Raw genomic sequence first — 18,430 nt, 5'->3', positions numbered from 1 at the left:
TTTAATCACAAATAGAATCACAATGCATTGATTCACCACAATTCAGGTCAACCATTTTCCCCTCATTTTACATCAGATATCCTGCCCACCGTAAAGTGGTGTAAATCTGCAAACACCCTTCAAAGACCCAATTAACTTTCACTTTACAATATCTTAGACACCCAGAAGGACTGCACTCTTCTTGCAGACCCACTTGTACAGGGAATGGCAGTTGTCAGCATGCATTTCTGTCAGCTTATAGGCAGCACATTTTTCTTCTTTCTTCCTTCCTTTTATTGTGAAACTGCAAGAGCCAAACAACACACAGATATGAAGACCATTGAAAAAGTTGTTTGCATATCCACAGTGAAACCACAAAGATTGGATTTTTTTGTCTTTATGCTGTCATTCTTTTGATTCTCTGACATGAAGGCAGGTTTTATTTGTTTAGTAAGCTTCACCCTTTCCTGTTTCCCTACTTGTTATGCAGCTGAAAGTAAAAAGCTTACACAGCATAGGCACCTCCTAACAAAATCAGTTGCTTTTCTGAAAGCTGTCAAGGAATTTCACTTTTCAACTGCATGTTTTGATCGGAATTCTGTACTGAGAAGAATCAGAATCGGCTGAGCAGCCTAGCTCGAGTATGTGCCCTGATATCTTACTACCACTTTCTCACGGGCTAACGGCTGAGCAGGCCAGGCACAGCGAGTGGAGAACGCGTCATGGAAGCCCGCACAGATTCACTCCAGAATGAACCTACCTGTGCCCTGGATGTTTGGGATCATTGAGCCAAATCCATCTTCCTTCCTCTTCATCAAAGCTTAATCCAGTCCAAACAAAGCCAATGTCTTTATCCTTCAGTTTGTTTAAGAAATCCTAGAGAGAGGTATGTTTTTGAGCTCTCATAATAATGACACTTCGTAAAACTCCAGCATCAGTAAGGTACAGTGGTAACTAATATTTTAAAACCAGCGAGGTTTTCATGCCCAAAGATTCCAGGCAATGTTTCCAAGAAATTGAGATGCAAGAAAAAAAAAACAAAAACCACATGGAAATTAGTCCAGATTCTCAATGACGCCCAGTACCATGGCTAATGATGGTAAGTGGAGCAACCAAGAAGCCAAACTTTGGTTCCTTGCTGACCTCAGGCCCACTCCACTAGCCCATTTTAGATGAGGATCAGGCTGATCTGAATTACAAGAGCTGAAGCTATCTCCTCTTTTCCCCCCCTGCAAGGAAGGGAGGTGATGATTTTGCCAGGTCACCCTCCTGGATGCTCTAGAAGTGCCTGAATCTTGTCACTCTTAAGCAGAATCAGGAGCACAAAAGACATGCTACAGGCTAGCATATGGTCCACAGAACTGTCTTTTCTATTGCTGCAGACCTAGTACTGACATTTTAAAACGTGCAGAGTACAGAGAAACAGCTCCATGCCCCAAAGAAAGGCAACAGCCTTTCTGACAGCTTGGTTCAGAACAGGCTTGATTTGGAATAAAACATCCAAGAACCCTTCAAATACCAGCTGCCTTTTGCTGGAGATAATCTCGAGGCATATCATTGCATCTATTTAAATGAAACGTAGGCTATTGGTCTTCTGCTTGACACAAATGTTTCTTAACATGTAGAAGCCAATCATTAGAGCACTTTCCACTGACAATGCCTTTTATGAGCATATCTGGATTTAGAAATGGCTTCTAAAAATACGTAGAAAGCTGTGATATGTGGATTCACAAGGTACAAGTAAAAAGAATATTTAAGCCACAGAATGCCTTACAAGCTTACCATTTCAGCCTCATCCTCTATAATCAGGAGCTCAGATTTTTTTCCTGAGCAATACTTTCTACTGTTCTCCCAGGTGTCACGAGTTTCTGAGTAGAAATAACATCTCCCATAATGCAGCTTCCAGCCAATGGGGCAGAGTTCACATCTGGAGTCTGTGAAGAGTTTGGGGTGAAGGGATTTTTGTCACTTCTTTTTTTTTTTTTTACAACTGAAATCATTATTATTGCCTCCTGCTTTTTCTGTGGCTTTTGAATAAGAGAGTAAAGAATCTTTAAACCAGGGGCAGGGCAGAAGTTGTAATGGTATAGCTCAGTTTAAGAAAGAAGAATGTCCCTGCTTTACAGTGGTAATAGGGATAGTCATTCTTTGATGAGGGATGACTCTGTCTCTTTAAGTATTTCAGAATTCTAGAGAATTGTGATAAATATTTTACATAATAATTGGAGTAAAAGCCATGGACAAAATCCTAGCTCTGCTGAAATCACTGGGAGTAGTACAATTCAATGGCATCAACAAAGACTTTCAGTAACACTGCTCTGCTTTTATTTTTTGCTTGAACTAGAATTTTCAAAGATGGAACTCTAAAATAGATCACTTCATACATTTTTCTCAATATAATCGTGCTTCTTCTGGTATCTAAAGGTCAATTCCTTTGTGCAGATGTGTATTTTTATATTAATCTTTTGAAGAGTTTCAAACCGTTTATCCTACTATGAGTGAGACTATTTCCTTACCATTCGTATGCATGCATAAGCTTTCCTTTAATGTAGCCAGTAAACTGCTTTCATGAAGATCTTCCTCAATGATACTGTCACTTTCAGAAAGATTTTTTCTGGCCTTCCACACATCACTTGATAGCAAGTCACCTAGACGAGAATCTCCAACATTTTAATTTAAAGCTCACAAGTGGACTATATAGAAACCCCAAAGTATTTTTCTGTGGATAACAATAGGAGCTTTAAGCAGAAACTCCAATCCCTCCTGTCTCCTTCCAGCTCTCCTGTAAATGGTGGGTGGGGAGCTGAGCATCCAAACCATATATATTAAACAAATACATAACTTCACAAAGACGGTGTAGACTCCATGATCATCATGCTTTCGACCACATGGATATGCAACAGTTGTCTTTCAAATAACATGGCTGTGCCTTTGATTTCCCAGTTCCTGAAATTTGGATTGAGCTTATTTCAGAAAAGAATGGGTTGATGTGAGAGGGCAGGACTTGCACCGAGAGAAAGAGAGAACAGCTGACTCTGCAGGATGCTTAAGCACAGAAGTGCTTCTGCATACTCATTTTCTCCTGTGTTCTCAAATGATTCTGATGTGCAAAGTGATTTTGATGTCCAGAAACAGGCCGAATATTGGGACTACCAGGCCAAGATTTTCTAAAGGAGGAAACTGAAATTAGACTCCTTGATCAATATTCAGATGCTTGTTGATGGCAGCCTTAAAACTTGTTCAACTTGCTCGACCAGAGCAACTGCAACCAGAATGCCACATGTCTGTGCTGCATGGGTAATCTCTGTAAGCAGGTGATCAATGCTGGCAGTGGCCCAGTGCTTCTGCACAAATTTTGTGGACAGTGCAAAGGCCACTTTTATAAACTTAGAGGCACACATTTTTATTTCTGATTAGAGAGGTCTTTTCCAACTATGTGTACCATCTTCCAGCCTCCTATCTCACCCATCCCTGAAGTCCAGCTCACATTCACGTTGTACACACCACGTAGGACGGGCTGCGACTTAAGGTGAGCAAAGCAGGGCATCAGGAGGTGAAGACTGGCTGCGAGGTTGAGGGGAGGAGGAGACAGCAGGGGATCTAGTTGTACCATATACCTGGAGTGAGTTCTGTTTCATTACTAAAAGAGTTTTTCCAAACTGATGGATGGATGGATGGATTCTTTGGCTAGAAACCCTGGTGGTTTGGTCAGGTTTGTAAAGGAATAGGAGGGACTCTCAGACTGGGGGACTGGAAAGTGAGAAAACTCCAGCCCTCTTCATACACCCTGAACATGCAATGATGCCCTAAAAGCCACTGACCTTCTGCAGATCCACAGCCCCAAAATGCTGATGACTCCCTCCCACCTTCATCAGAAAGACAAGAGCAGAAAGCATGAGTGGTCTTGTTACCTTATCAAAACCATTTGTTTGCAAAACTTGTTGAAGTTAAGGACTGATAACTGTCAGTTTCACAGGAAAAGCAAAGCATTTCACATGGTCACTCACATTGCTGAATTAAGGTGATCACAGCTGCCAGCAACACAACATTCAGAAATCCTGAGAAAGCAGCAAGATACCGCAAGCCTGAAGAACTGGAGGGAAGTTCTGCAAGATATAAGAGGGTTTTACAAACACAGCATGAATTTCTGCCCAGAATATAAATCTAGACATCATTCAGACAGAATGTCCATCACTGTTGTCTTGCTGTGTGCTTTGTTACAGTTGTTTTTTCCTTCTGGTTGCCTCCTGTGTGCCAAGTGGTTCTTTAATAAACTTTCATTTATGAAAACTTTTGGGGGGGCTTGAGTTTCCTTGTGCTGTCTTCGCTGTTTGCCAGTTCACTGGAGGTTTTGAAAGGCTATGGAACAGTTTCTGCTTCTTCATAGCAGGGGGATGTCACTTGCAGATACCATGAAGATTGTTAGATGTCACAGCAAGCAATTAACAAACTTTGCTGAAGAAAACCTCACAAAACTTAGTGAAAAGGGAATAACTGAAGTTTCTAACAGTTGCAGAGAAAGAGATTTATAAAACATGAAAGAATAAAAATAAGGTTCTAGGGCTATGAGTACCAACACTACCAATCAAGAAAGGACCAGTAGATTTTCTGAAAACTAAACTCTGTAATTACAGGACCCACTAATTAACTTTATCACCTGTACACTGGATGCCAAGTCAAAGGCCCTTAGAAAAGTCCACACGATAATTTGGATGTGGTTTTTTTTTTATCAAGTCCTTGATGTTCAGCCAATCCACCTGGAAAATTACTACAAAATATTTGAAAAATTAAGTAGCAGAGCACTAAACAAGGCTTATCTGCAGACCAGATGCTTGATTAAGGTCAACAAATAGAGATGCAAAAATGAGCTCCCCTGAAACTCAAAGAAAATTACTTTTAATTAGAATCAGAAAAGCCTGGAAATTGACAGTCATGGTGAATCTTCTTTCTCAGTATTACCCAACAATCTTCAAATTTATTCTTGCAGGACTGTCACACTCCTACCATACCACCTCCTAGTGAAACCCACTGCTGCTGTTTGTTCACTCACTTTATTTCAGGATTTCTACATATCTTGACACAGACTGACAGAACTATCTAGGCTGGAAAGAATGTCAGGAGGCCATCTAGTCCAGACTCCTGCTTGAGGTGGGTCAGGTTACAGTAGGTTTCTCAATGCTTTTTCCAGCCAATTTCTAAATATCTCCAAGGATGAGGCTTCCACAGCCTTTCCAGGCTACTGTCCTAATGTCTGACCGCCACCACGATAAGAAAAAATTTCTGGTGTCAAATTGTAACTTTCCTTGTTACAACTTATGTCTTTCAATGTGCACCTTCAAGAAGAGTTTGGTTCTGTCTTCTCCACACCCTCTCATTCGATAGTTAAAGAGAAAGGAAAGGCTCCCTTCAGCCTTCTCTTCTTAGGGCTGCACAAAGCCAATCGTCTCAGCTTCTCCTCTTGTGTCTCTTCTCCAGCTCTCTCACTGTCTCAGGACCCCTCCGCCGGACTTGTCCCAGAAGGCTTTCAGCTTGCTCTTGGAATGGGTTGTGATCTAGCTAATGTAGGCTGCAACACAGCAAAGGTCTTTAATATAAATGAGGCATAACAGATGTTCTATGATACCTCAAAGGATTCCTTGGAGCAGGGAGGAGAACAGTCAGAAATTGCCCAGCTATGCGGGAAATGTCAGGTTAATTTTTCTTCCTAGCTTTCGAACATTAGTGTTTTCAGGGAATACTTTGTGAATGTTCTTCTAGAAAGACCAAGGTGTAATACACTGTTCTCTTTGTCCAAACTTACACTGGAAGAAAGCTTTTATATGCAAACCTTCCGTGACAACAGACAATAATAGAAGGGTGATTTTCTGTTCCATGGAAATGGCCATTCTTGGAAGACAAAACTGAGTGCCAAAATGTTATACCTTGTAGAGAACTTGTTCTATAAGAACTTGTTCTCTAACTAGTAGGAAAGATCAGGAAGTACCCCATACAAGTATCCTTTAAAAGCCACTACATTTCAAATGCTGGTGGTCCAGAGCAGATGTGAATCAGCTGTTTGAAAATTTCTCTGCTTCTACACTATTATTTCAAAAACGTAATGCATGGAGCTGTATTTCAAATCATGAAATGACTTGAAATTCGTGCTCCACAATAAAATAATTTCCGCTAACACTTTCACTTCATGTCTGCTTTCTAGCTACCATCGTTTTGCACAGAGGTAAGACATCTTTTTTCCTCATTCCTCTATTCAGTCATACTTACTTGGGAAACGCTGTATCTGTGACTAGTCATCTTTAACTATTCAAAGAACTAATCCACACTGTTTTTATATTGCCACCCTATTTAGATTGCAAATATATGTAAACACAATCCAGCAGTTTTCACTGGCTGTGCAACATATTACTGTCTGTGTGTGTTTTCCTGCTGCCTTTGAGTGCTCTGCAGTGATTTTGACGTAAAACAAGCAAATAGGATATCTGGGGTCTACTCTCAGCTCTGCCACGATTTGCACAACAGCAAGACTCCAGGCAAAATGGTAACGCTGACCCGTGTAAATGCTCAGATTAGCACTCCGCTACCCAGGGTGAGCTCTGGTAGCAGCAATGAGCTGAGAGCTCAGCGTTGGCCCAGCTTCTCAAGACAGCCCTGAGGCTTGCACCGCTGCCAAGGGTGGATGGGGTGCAAGGGGGGAGGGGAGCTCTGCGCTGTTGTCTTCCTTCTGTACTGCACGAACTGGCGCTGAGATAGCACCAGATTAGGCTGATGAGGCATTGCAACCATTTCTAGCCACTCCAGTGAACACACTTCTGTGTGCCGTAGGTATATCATGCTACAACGACTAGTCTGCATCCGATCTAAAGCTGGCTCACACATCTTTCACTACAAGTAGAGACTCAGCTTGCAGTGCACTGTTTAACACACTAAATGAAAGCACTGTTCTCTTCCGTTGCTTACCAGAAGTCTTTTTGCTGCCCTGTCGTGTCACACCACCCAGCCACGCAGGTAGACGATGAAGAGCGAGCACTTTAAACCCACCTTGGTCACTGTGCACTCTGCGTGTTTGTGGTCACGCACTGTTCTGTATAATTGCCACATGCGCTTTGTCTGACTTTCTGTTTATTTTCAATGGAAATATTCAATCTACTCCATTACAGTAATGTTTTTGGAAACCTTGACCAATATTTTAAAGACCGTTGAAAGTTCTTAATTAAATAAATATTAGCTTTTATGATCAGTTTTCTGATTTTTTTTTTCTCAGTTTCACTGGTTCTGTGCTTTTAGTGCAGTTGGGAACAGACTCTCTACTAAGCTGTTATAATAATAGACAAACTGGCACAAATTACATCACCAAAATTGCACACAATTTATCCTGCCATACCGAGTAACTGAAATTGGTTCTCGGGTTTTTTTCTGTTAAAAGTTGTCCTTACATAAATGTGCAGCCAGGATTTCTCAGGAACGGACCATCATTGCTAATTAACTGTCTGGAAACTGGATGTCTAATTGCTCTGAGGGCTTTGTATTTATGACCAGAGCAGCTCTTCCCTGGGACACGTGAAAGAAATACAGATTAGCAAGGATGAGCTTGAAAGCCTTCCAGTATACATCTTTGTACTTTCTCCCTTGCCACTCCTGACACTTTTGACAATATCTCCAGAAAAAGCTTACTGGACAGTAAGTTACTGTCTTGCAGTTTTCATTTAAATTATTTTAAAATTCTTCTTAGCTATGATTCCTGAAAACAAAGCGAAAGAAAAACCCCAACCAAAAACCCTGCAGAAAACTTAAATGGCTCATGAGCCATTAACCACTGCAAACTTGCTGACAATTACTGCCTCAAGTTTTCCTCACATGCCTCTGTCTCCTAGTCTCCATTCCGTACTGGGGCTGTCAGCACCGGTTCTCCAAGCCAGCTGGTACTATTAGTACTGCATTTTATCTCCTGTCCATCATATTTCTCTGTATACTGCCATATATCGTTGGCAACTTTAGTTACACCAACTAAAATTTTGGCAGATTTGGGTTTTTCGATGATAACTCAAAACCAGCTGAATATAGCTGGAGAGATTTGTTATTCACAGAACAAGTCTGAAGGCACAGCACAAATGGTTACACGCTCACCTGCAGTGGAGCTTTTCTTCCTTGCTTTGAAATGAAGTTCTGTGTAACCCTCTTCATTCTCCATCTCAAGGTCTTTTCATCACTTCTTCCTACTGTAGACTGTTTGACTGTAAGTGTTGAACTAGGTTATGGGAAATGCTTCAAACGGGTGTGATAAACAGGAAGGGGCCAGCGGATGGCCATTTGTGCTTTCAGCTGCAGCCATGCAGTAGCAGGACTATGAAAAAGAACTTAACAGCATACACTGCACAGAAAAGCAAACTCTTTTTCTCTGTTTTCTCACTTCCTCTGTCTTTCTCTGACAAACTCCAGACCCTTCCAACAGACACTTCCAACACTGCATTTTCTCCAATGCAGTATCACAGTCCTCAAATGCAGTCTTTCAATGTGCACACAATCCTGCACCTGAGAGCAGAGATTCCAGCCCCTCAAGCCCATTTCACTGGACTGATGGACTTTTCTTGTTTACCTTCAGCTGTGTCAACCTCTGTATTTTCCTTCAGTGCTGGGAATTGCTTCTTGCTTTACCAGGAGAAGACTGTGTGCATATGTCTCATTAAATAGCTGGAAAGGGCATTTAAATACACGTGTTGATCCTTGGTTCTGCTTCGCGCCTGTCCACTTGATCAACTCTTCATAAACTTCAGCAATTTGATACCTTTCTTTAAACGGAGACTCGTGTGGCACGGAACCACTGAAGCAGATCTGTTCAAACCTTACAGTGTGGAATGCTTCTACCGCACTTCAGAAGGACAAGCCTGGGCTTTTTGTATCAGCAGACAGTTGTTTACTTGGAAATTACTATGCAAGGTCTTTTCCAAAAAAGTAAAGTTGGATATTCTAGCAAGTTCTTGGTGATCTTTTAAGTGCTAGCCTGCAATATTTCTTTCTGGAAATAGAGGATTCAGTAGAAAGTTGAAAGTTTTGGTCTCTGAAATGTTTATAATGATTGCTGTCTGCTGTCATATTCACCTGGTTTCACCAAGGTTTTCTTTGGGTCACGACTAAATCCTAGCTTCACTTTTAATGTGTCCATATAGCATCTAGTGGCAATACATCATGGGAGACATAGATTATCCTGTCACTAGCTGTAGTATGCAATTAAATACTTAGTGTCTTAAACACTTGTCTCAGCTTGAAGGAATATAAATGCATCCAGAGCACCAGACAGAAATTATTCACTGATTTCTTAAACAAAACCTCTCTGATTATTAGGAATGGTCATTTAAGCTTGGAAACCACAGTCACTTTACCTCAGCTTTTATATTGTGTTTAGTACCTGAAAGCCAGGGTCAAGCTGTATACAGTACAATCACATACTGCAAAATAGTGAGAAGTCTTTCAAACACAAACATACTCTTGAGTCTGATGGATCGGTATGAAATAAAAGGTGCTGAGGGACCAACAAATACATTCTGTTTCTACACGGTGGTAGTACTTACCATGCAGCATAACAATGCTAAATAACTCTCCTGCACCCAGTGCAGACAAACCCTTCCAGTGTTACCAGCTTTCTGAATCATTGTCTTGGAAGATGCTTGGAAGGTAAAGTTTAGATATGGATTTTTTAACTGTTTCTAGAACAGCCCTGGAGTGATTTACATGCTCTGAGTTATAGCTTTTTTGTCACCAGATGAAACAGCTGGTCAAATAAAAGACACAGCAACTCCAAACAAGCCTTACTTCACTTAACACACTTAGCTTGATCTGTATCCATCCCCACAGCAGATATGCGGGACTTACAGGACCCACACTGGAGCAGCTTTATCCTGAAGGACTGCAGCCCACGGAGGACCAAAGTTGGAGCAGGGGAACACTGTGAGGAGGAAGGTGCAGCAGAGAGGAGCTGTTACGGAGTGACCCCACAGCCCCCATCCCCCTGTGCCGCTCGGGGTGGTGGGTGATGAGGGTAGTGAAGTCAGGAGTAAAGCAGTGAAGTTGAGCCTGGGAAGAGGGAGCAGGAGGAAGGTGTTGCACTATTTTTTACTTCGTTTCTCACTATCCAAATCTATTTTAATCTGCAATAAACAATTAACTTTCCCAAGTCGAGTCTGATTTGCCTATAAATGTAACTGGCCAGTGTTCTCTCTGCCTTTATCATGGCCCACAAGCTTTTTCATCTTATATTGTCCCCTGTCCTGTTGAGGAGCGGGAATGAGAGAGTGGCTGGCCGGGGGGCTGGCAGACAGCCAAGGTCAAGCCACTGCAGTCGTCTTACCAGTCTATATTGTTTTTATTTTTTTCTTGTATATTTGCTAATCTGTAAAGGTCTAGTAAATCAAAGGCAGTGGATCCTGTGGTTGTCTCAGGAAGCTCTTAAAAAGATCAGCAAGAGAGCATCCATGGGAATAATGACAGAAATTGATTCCCAGGTGGATTATTCTACTGCATAGGAACAAACCAGTTTTAAAAAGCCATGTATCTAGTAAATAAACTGTTTGAATATTATGGTCTTTTGTTTCATTTGTACTAAATCCTTTTTTACATGGTCAAATCAGTTTTTAACAGTTTGGAGTAGAAGTGAAAATATATTCATATATCTACACACAAAGATGGCAGAAACAACTAACGTGTACTAAATCCTATGTAATAGCAAAATATTAATCTTTGACGACCCCTTCTTGTTACAGTATTTTCAAGGATCTGGGTTTTTTACATCATTCTCACAAGGATGGCATTATTATTAATTTTGTGTACTGCAGCAATGCTGTCCTGGAATAGTGAGTACCATACAAATGTATGACAAGATGGTGATTTTACCGTGTCAAAGATTATTAGCTACAAATTGTCTACAAAAAGATATACCAAAGAGATGGATAAAGAAGGAAAATGGAGGAGCATGGAGGACACAAGAAGGGTAACCCAATAATGCTGTTCATGATGGGTGATGATCTCATAGCAATATCTGCTAAGCTATTACCGAGGTTTTAGTTCCACACTAGCAGAGGACAGCCTTGGGAAAGTACCAGGGGAAAGTACCAGGGGAAAGTACCAGGGGAAAGTCAAGGAGTAAGGTATTTACAGGCAGTGTCTTCCAGCTGCAGCAGGAAAAAGCACAGAGCTGTTTTTTAAATAAGTTAGTAAGTTAAGTTAAGCTCAAGGTTGTTTACACGTCGTGGTTTAACCCTGCAGTCAGGAACTACGACCAGACAGCCGCTCGCTCACTCCTCGCTCCCCCCTCAGTTGGATGGGGACAAGAATAGACAAAAAGTAAAACTTGTGGGTTGAGATAAAGACAGTTTAATAAGAAAACAAAATAAATTATTATTAAGAATAATAATAATGATGAATATGCAAAACAAGAAATACACAATGCAATTTTTCTCACCGCCCAATGGCTGACTGCGCAGCCAGTCCCCCAGCAGCAATCATGGAACTCGTGGATTCCGTGAAGCTCGCCAAACTCAGGGAACTTGCTGATTCCTGTCCCCCGACCAACCCCCACTTGTATACTAAGCATGACGTATACGGTATGGAATATTTCTGTTCGTCAGCCTGGGCTGGCTGCCTGGCTGTGGTCCCTCCCAGCTCCTGCACACCGGCTCATCAGCTGAATACGAGAAACTGGGAAAAAAGTCCTTGATTTCTTGGCAACAACTAAAGACATCAGTGTATTATCAACATTCTTCGTATACTAATTCAAAACACAGCAGCTATGGGGAAGAAACTTAACTGTAACCCAGTCAAAACCAGGAGAGCAGGTTGGCAGTAGAACCTGATACCAAGGTTGCAGGGATGGAGGTCAGAGACAGTCACAAGCTGTGAAAATGTAGATCAATGTCTCAGCAGAAGGACAAAGCATGCAACTTAGCCCAAAACACCAAGCCAGGGGAGAATTCCAGGACGATATAGGCATGCTGATAAGTAAACATGAGTGTCCACATGGAATTTTTTGAGTATGTGTGTACTTACAGTTCATGTGCATTGCATTTTACAAGATCACAAATCTAGTTCCTCTTATTTTTGCATGCTCAGAGAACTGGCTTTGTCTTCCTTTCATCCTGCTTCTTGTTTCTCAAACAGACTTCACACTTCACATTTTATTTCAGTAGAAAGAAAACTTCAAAGCCACTTACATGCACATATAAAATGCTATATCATTTCCTCTTCTTTGTAAATGCCAATATATGCGTCTAACTGAAAACAAGAGCATTTAAATTGAATTCTGGGAAAAGCAAACAAGCATCCTTTCTTGACAGCACAGTGTTGTGAATTCAAGTCAAAAGCACTTGTGGGTGTTTTTTTTTATTTTGGAAGGATATTTATATTCCTTTTACTGAGGTAATAGATCCAGAGGATTCTGGCAGAGCTAAACAACCAGGCAAGAAAGGCTCTGAACACCGAGAAGCCAGCCTACAAAAAGATGGGTGTTAAAATAAAGCAAAAGGAGAGGACCATAAGTTCTGTAAAGTTGAATATGAAAACACAATAAAGCAAAACAACAAAGAGACTGAGGAGCAGCTTGCAAGAAACATAAAAATAATTAAACCTCTGTTGTTCAGGAGCAGGGAACCTGACAAAAGGTCTGTAAGGCAATAGGTGATCAGTTTATAGGTAAGGGCACAGAGTAGCAGGGGTGTGCTGCTTTGCCAATGTGTTTTCTGTGGAGGAACTTGAGGAGGTTTCCATGCTAGAATCTTCTTCATGGACAACATATGAGAGGCTGTGTCTCAATTCAGAAGGTCAGTGCAAGAGGTTATGAAACAAACTGGCAAAATTAATAGGCCCAAATAGCTGAGGTCAGATGCTATTCTTCCAAGACCTCTCAAGGAACTCAGCAAACAGGCAGCCAAGCTGCTAAGAGTGGTATGCAACTTTGTTAGGAATTTCCTGGAATCAGAAATCTGGTTTTTAAGGGTCTCAAAAGAGATGTGAAGAACTTCCAATAAGTAAATCTGATCTTTAAATGGGAAAGAAAACCCCCCAAAAACCCAAACTCAAATAAAGAAAAGAATTTGCTGTCATGTGACTAAATATGTTCGCTGGTGAAAGATATTTAGAGGGAAATCATGTCTCTCACATCCAAGGGAATTTCTTGAATAATAATTCTGAACTCCAAAAGTTCAATTATTTTCTCTCTGCAAAGGAAAATCTCCATGGCATGAGATTTTAGTAGTGATCAGCTTTGACTTGAAAAGACAGGACTTCTTCCCGTAATCTAAAATATCTTCACTGTAAAAATTGACATTGTATTAACTTTCAGTTTCCTGTCTCATTTTCTCCATTTGCAAAAGGGTCCCAAACCCACTGCATACACCATCTTCTAAAATGAAAAGTTATAGACCTGTTCTAATGGTATTCTGGTCTCCACCAGCAAAACAATTTCCCAGTCCGGACCTTTGGAGTTACAGTTATGCTTTTTATCTTGATCTACATTTTTTGGTGCATGCATTCCAAAGTACTGACTTTCTGTAAGGTGTTCTCGAATCCACAACTCTTAATACAGGATTTGGGGTTTTTTCCATAATGAAAGCACACAATTTTTTAAACATCATCCATTATGTGCTTTGCTTAACCCACTATACTTGCAAAAGAAGAATCTGATTTTAAAATCCTTTCTCTTTTGCAGGGAAATAACATATGAAAACAGAATTGAATACAGTCTATCAGAGCAGGTATTAAATTAAGTTTTCTTTCCAAATAAAGGGTTGATTAAATTGGGTTGCATGACACTACAGCTGCATAATATATATTATATTAATTATATTAATTGTATAATGATATTAATTTGGATTTCCTATTAGCAATACTGTAGCAGTCTTCTGAGTCTTCATGGCTTCCTCTCTGCCTTCTCAGTCCTTTTTTGTTCCATTTATTATGCATTTGTATTTTTTAATATTTTAATATTTAAAAAAAAAAAGAAAAAAATATACGTAAAACATGTTGCAAGAGCGATCTGATTTTTTTTGCTCAAATTGTCCATGGCCATAGGACTTCCAGAAAGAGTAATGGCAGGGCGATCACTCTGAAACTGGAGAGACAAGCATCTGCCAAGAGAGAACAGGAACATGAGATGTCTGGACTGCAGCTCCCAGAGAGCGTCCAGGGAGAGCAAGCAAACATTCTTTGACACCAGACTGAGAAGCAAATCACTTTGACCTTGGCATATCGATGATTGCTTGATTTGTATCAATGAAACTTCAGCAGTGATGATACAAGATTTTTTTTCTTCATCAGAATGTATCTTCTTCATCAGAAGGTTGTGAGTTGATAGAGGTCTATTGCTGCAGCTCTTAGAGCCCAGAACAGCAGTATGCTCTGAGCCAGTGTTGCCACTATATGTAAAAGGAATAAGAACAAACAAATGGCTACGTGGCATCGTATATGAAGAAAAAAATTATATCCTGTTATGTTGTAAATAGGCTTAGGATGATTAGATATGTGATTCCCAGCAAAATGTCACTATTTGTTTAGCTTTTTGTATTATCAAAAAATAAATATTAATGAGGTTTTAATGATTAGGTTCATGGTAGCTCAGAATTTTCTATTTATAATTACCAACAGCATATTTCTGTGTAATGAGCCCATATATCCAGCTGCAATTTTTTCAGAAAAAATGAAGGGAGGAAGTGTTACCTGCATTCCTTATTCAGCAGGCAGAAAGCAGTGTGTAAGTATGTAAAAGTACACATCTGCCCAAAAGATCTGCATTAAGATTTTGAGGGCAAGCTTAAATCCAAATTTTCCAATCTTCTATAAGCAAATTGCTCAGCACTGGCTAATATTCTTTTTATACTTTTGTACACTTCCGTAGTTTTTTGTAAGAGAAGCAAACCCTTCAAGCTCTGTCCGCTTCCATAAAACTCCTCCATGAAACTATGAGACATCCTTCCCCCAAGTGTTGTCAGCTCTGATCTTTCTGCATGTCAGCCCCTAGTGTAGGCAGGTAGCAGCAGAGACCTCGGCCCAGAATTAAAATGCTCCTTCATTTACTGTTAAAATTATCACAAATAACAGAATAGAAATGCTTAGGCTCAGTCAATGGTATTTGGTCACACACTAAAATGTTACTACAACATATTGACATTTCATTGAAAGAGGGATTTTCCCAGCACAGAAACTCTCAGCAAACCGAAGATTTGCTGCTTAACAAGTTTGCTGCATAATGCTTCGTATTTCTTTAATTGTCTTACTGAGCTAGGGCCTAAGAGAATGCTCCTACGCAAAACTACCCAGAAATATGGCTAATAGAGCTGGTTGGGACACTTCCAAAATTGCCCTTTTCCACTTCTAGTTCAATTAGCTTTGGTCATTAGCTGAAGTCTCAGACAAGTGTGTTGTCTTTTCAAATTACCACCATCACCACAAACACAAGTGAGCTCCCCAGCGTGTGTGTTATTGTGGTTAACATGTAGAATAAAGCTTCACATCAGAATTCACAAATCCTCTGCTGAGATTTACGATCATTTTCCAAGTGTAAATGTAATTTGTGTGTTTGTTCATGGGCTTTTAATGTTTGCATCTAGCCTTTGAAATTCAGCAGTTATGTTAAGACACACCTGAAGGTGGATAATAAGCGCTTCTAGATCTCACCAGTTTGACTTAAGGAAAATGAAAAGGACACTTACAACAAGAGTTTCTTCTTTGGCTTCACAGCACCACTGGCAGCACGCAGAAATCATTAGCTCTCCAAGAATGTATTGCTTTTACTGAATTTACGCCTTACTTCATTGCTCTTGATGGAATCAAATTTGCGTCAGGCCTCCCGTAAGACAAAGCCAGTCTCAGTATTGTTGTTTTGAGGCTGTCGTCCTACCCTGCAGATTTCTTTGAAGAGCAAAGCGTTTCTTCTGGTTTTGGCAACAGTTAACACAATGTGCAGATGCACCGTTCCCGTGCTTACACAGGGGTCTGAACCACCAGATCAGTGATGGGATGTGACTTCTGGGAAGTTACGTGGTTCGCTCTACTAAACACTGCCTGCAGACTGCTAAATCTCTGTATTTCTTTCCAGCTGGGGAGGTGACATTCCTCCTGTGATTCTGAGGGTTGAGACCACAGCCAGATGTGAGAAAGAGCCTTGCATGCCACACGTGATGTTTTCTACAGTTGAGCAGCCTACAGAGAGAAGACTCAGCACTTGAGCAAAGCTTCTTCAGGTCTAGCTTTGGACAAAGGGCAAACAAGATAGATCTTTCTTATATTTTCATCATCAGACTACATATTTTCTTTGTGATGATGTTGGGAGCTAAGAACAGACCCCCTGTGGTAGCTGGACTGGCAGGCTTCCTGGCCTGAAGCCCAAAGCAGGCTCCGTGTGTCCACACTATGCCTATGAGTCCAGGCTGCCTACATTTCCCAGTTCTGCTCTGTGGCAGATGACCTTAGGGCCTTTCTGGGAAGTATGCTTGAGATGACATTGACTCTGATTTCTGGATGCTGTGATATTCTGTTAGGTCAATGATGTCTCCCATAAACTGTAAAAATGCTATGAAAATCCTGAACCACAAGAACTCAGGAGTTTCTGGCTACACAAGTGGTGGAGACTTTTTGCAATGTTTGGGCTTTATGTCTGGGAAATCTCTTTGCACGCCTAAAAGCAACTATTGCTAGTTTTTAGCAGATCTGAGTGGTTTGCTATCACTCAGATGCATTGGGAAAATAAACTTATTTCACTGTGAAATGCAATAAAATTTCTTTCTGCAGATATTTTAATGGTGTTGTGAACATTGTTACAATGCAACCTGTAATAAAACCACATTTCTCAAAATTCCACTTCAAAACACGTTTTGTGTAAATGAATATCAGAATTCCTGTAAGTGGCATTGACATCATGTAAAAAGCAGGAAGCTACCTAGAGATTTCATGATACAGATCAAAGGACAGTAAAGGTGCTTTAATAGAACGTAGATGCTCTCATACAGCCAGAAGAAAAACAAGAGCAAGCAAATTTTGCAAATCTTTCGAATTACAAGTTCCCGGAGCAGCTCTTATCAGGTTACAGATGCTTTTTGTAGTCTTGTGTTCACAAGTTCAAAACCATTCTTGTCTGCTAGCACTATGATCACAAGCAGATCTCGTCATGTCAGAAGAAGCCAGAGGCCCTCTTTTTCCATAAAGCTCCTTATTCTGCCTTTGGATTGCTTCTGCAATTTCCATCTTAATTTTGCCTTCTGAAAAGCAGCATGGAGTAATGTGTTATGCTTCCTAGACAGCTCCTTGTAAAGCTGTTTATTCCGGGGCAACAGATCCACATTTAGTAGGTGATATTAGGAGGGCGATTTTAAGAAAAACGGTACAAATAGCACCTGAGGAAGCTTTTAGATGACCTGATTTGAGATACCAGCAAATACCACTGTGGTTTCAGCAACCTTTAAGTCTCCGAGCTATGCAAAAATGGTTGCTGCAGGAAGTGGAGGTAGTGTCTACACAAGGGCAGTTTCCATTCTCTCCTCGCCAGGGCTGAGATGAGCACAGCCTGCCACATCGACTGCCTTCCAGCTGCATCAGGGCTGGCGGGCAGGCGCACGGGCACAAAGTCAGAGGTGAAGCCTTGGGAGCGGGGCTTAGTAATGTCTACGGTCTTGATAAATCACCCATCTCTTCTCTATGCTCAGGCTTTCCATTTGCAGCACCTACCACGTCACACTCAGCGTCAAGTTCTTTAACCTGCCATTTATTGCCAGTTGGTGCTCTTTTGGTCACAGCAGGAATCCCTGCAAAGGGGGTAGAAGTTGGAGCATCAGACCTCAGGCACAGTTCTCACACTGGTGTTTGTTCCTGCACTGAATGTTATGTCCTCCCAGGGGACTGTCAAGAGTCCCTCCAGGAACCCCGCAGCACTATCGGGGTCAACAAGGGAAGGAAGAATCACAGAATCACACAGAATCACAGAATGTTCAGGGTTGGAAGGGACCTCTGTGGGTCATCCAGTCCAACCCCCCTGCTGAAGCAGGGTCTCCTACAGCAGGCTGCACAGGACCTTGTCCAGGCGGGTCTTGAATATCTCCAGAGAAGGAGAATCCACAACCTCCCTGAGCAGCCTGGTCCAGTGCTCCATCACCCTCAGAAGGAAGAAGTTCTTCCTCATCTTCCTGTGCTTCAGTTTGTGCCCATTGCCCCTTGTCCTGTCGCTGGGCACCACTGAAAAGAGTCTGGCCCCATCCTCTTGACACCAACCCTTCAGATATTTATAAGCATTTATAAGATCTCAGCCTTCTGTTCTTCAGGCTAAACAAGCCCAGCTCCCTCAGCCTTTCATCATAGCAGAGATGCTCCAGTCCCCTCCTCATCCTTGTAGCCCTCCGCTGGACTCTCTCCAGTAGCTCCTCATCTTTCTTGAACTGGGGAGCCCAGAAGATAGGTCTCTGTAGGTGTAAGTAGCCCTCAG

The 18,430-nt window shown here is 41.3% G+C and overlaps 1 long non-coding RNA gene across 1 annotated transcript; it reads right to left on the bottom strand.

The window, feature by feature from the left end:
- LOC104333004 (uncharacterized) lies at positions 1 to 1,906 on the bottom strand. Its single transcript, XR_012763112.1, has 3 exons — positions 1,762 to 1,906; positions 740 to 855; positions 1 to 283 (listed from the first exon to the last, which is right to left on the bottom strand). It is a non-coding gene; the product is annotated as an uncharacterized LOC104333004 (long non-coding RNA).
- Between the last annotated feature and the right edge of the window lie 16,524 nt (positions 1,907 to 18,430).

This window comes from Opisthocomus hoazin, chromosome 1 (assembly GCF_030867145.1).
Source record: "Opisthocomus hoazin isolate bOpiHoa1 chromosome 1, bOpiHoa1.hap1, whole genome shotgun sequence".
NCBI classification, from domain to species: Eukaryota; Metazoa; Chordata; class Aves; order Opisthocomiformes; family Opisthocomidae; genus Opisthocomus; species Opisthocomus hoazin.
Note: the sequence above shows the minus strand (reverse complement) of the source record. Positions and strands in the feature narration are given on the sequence as shown.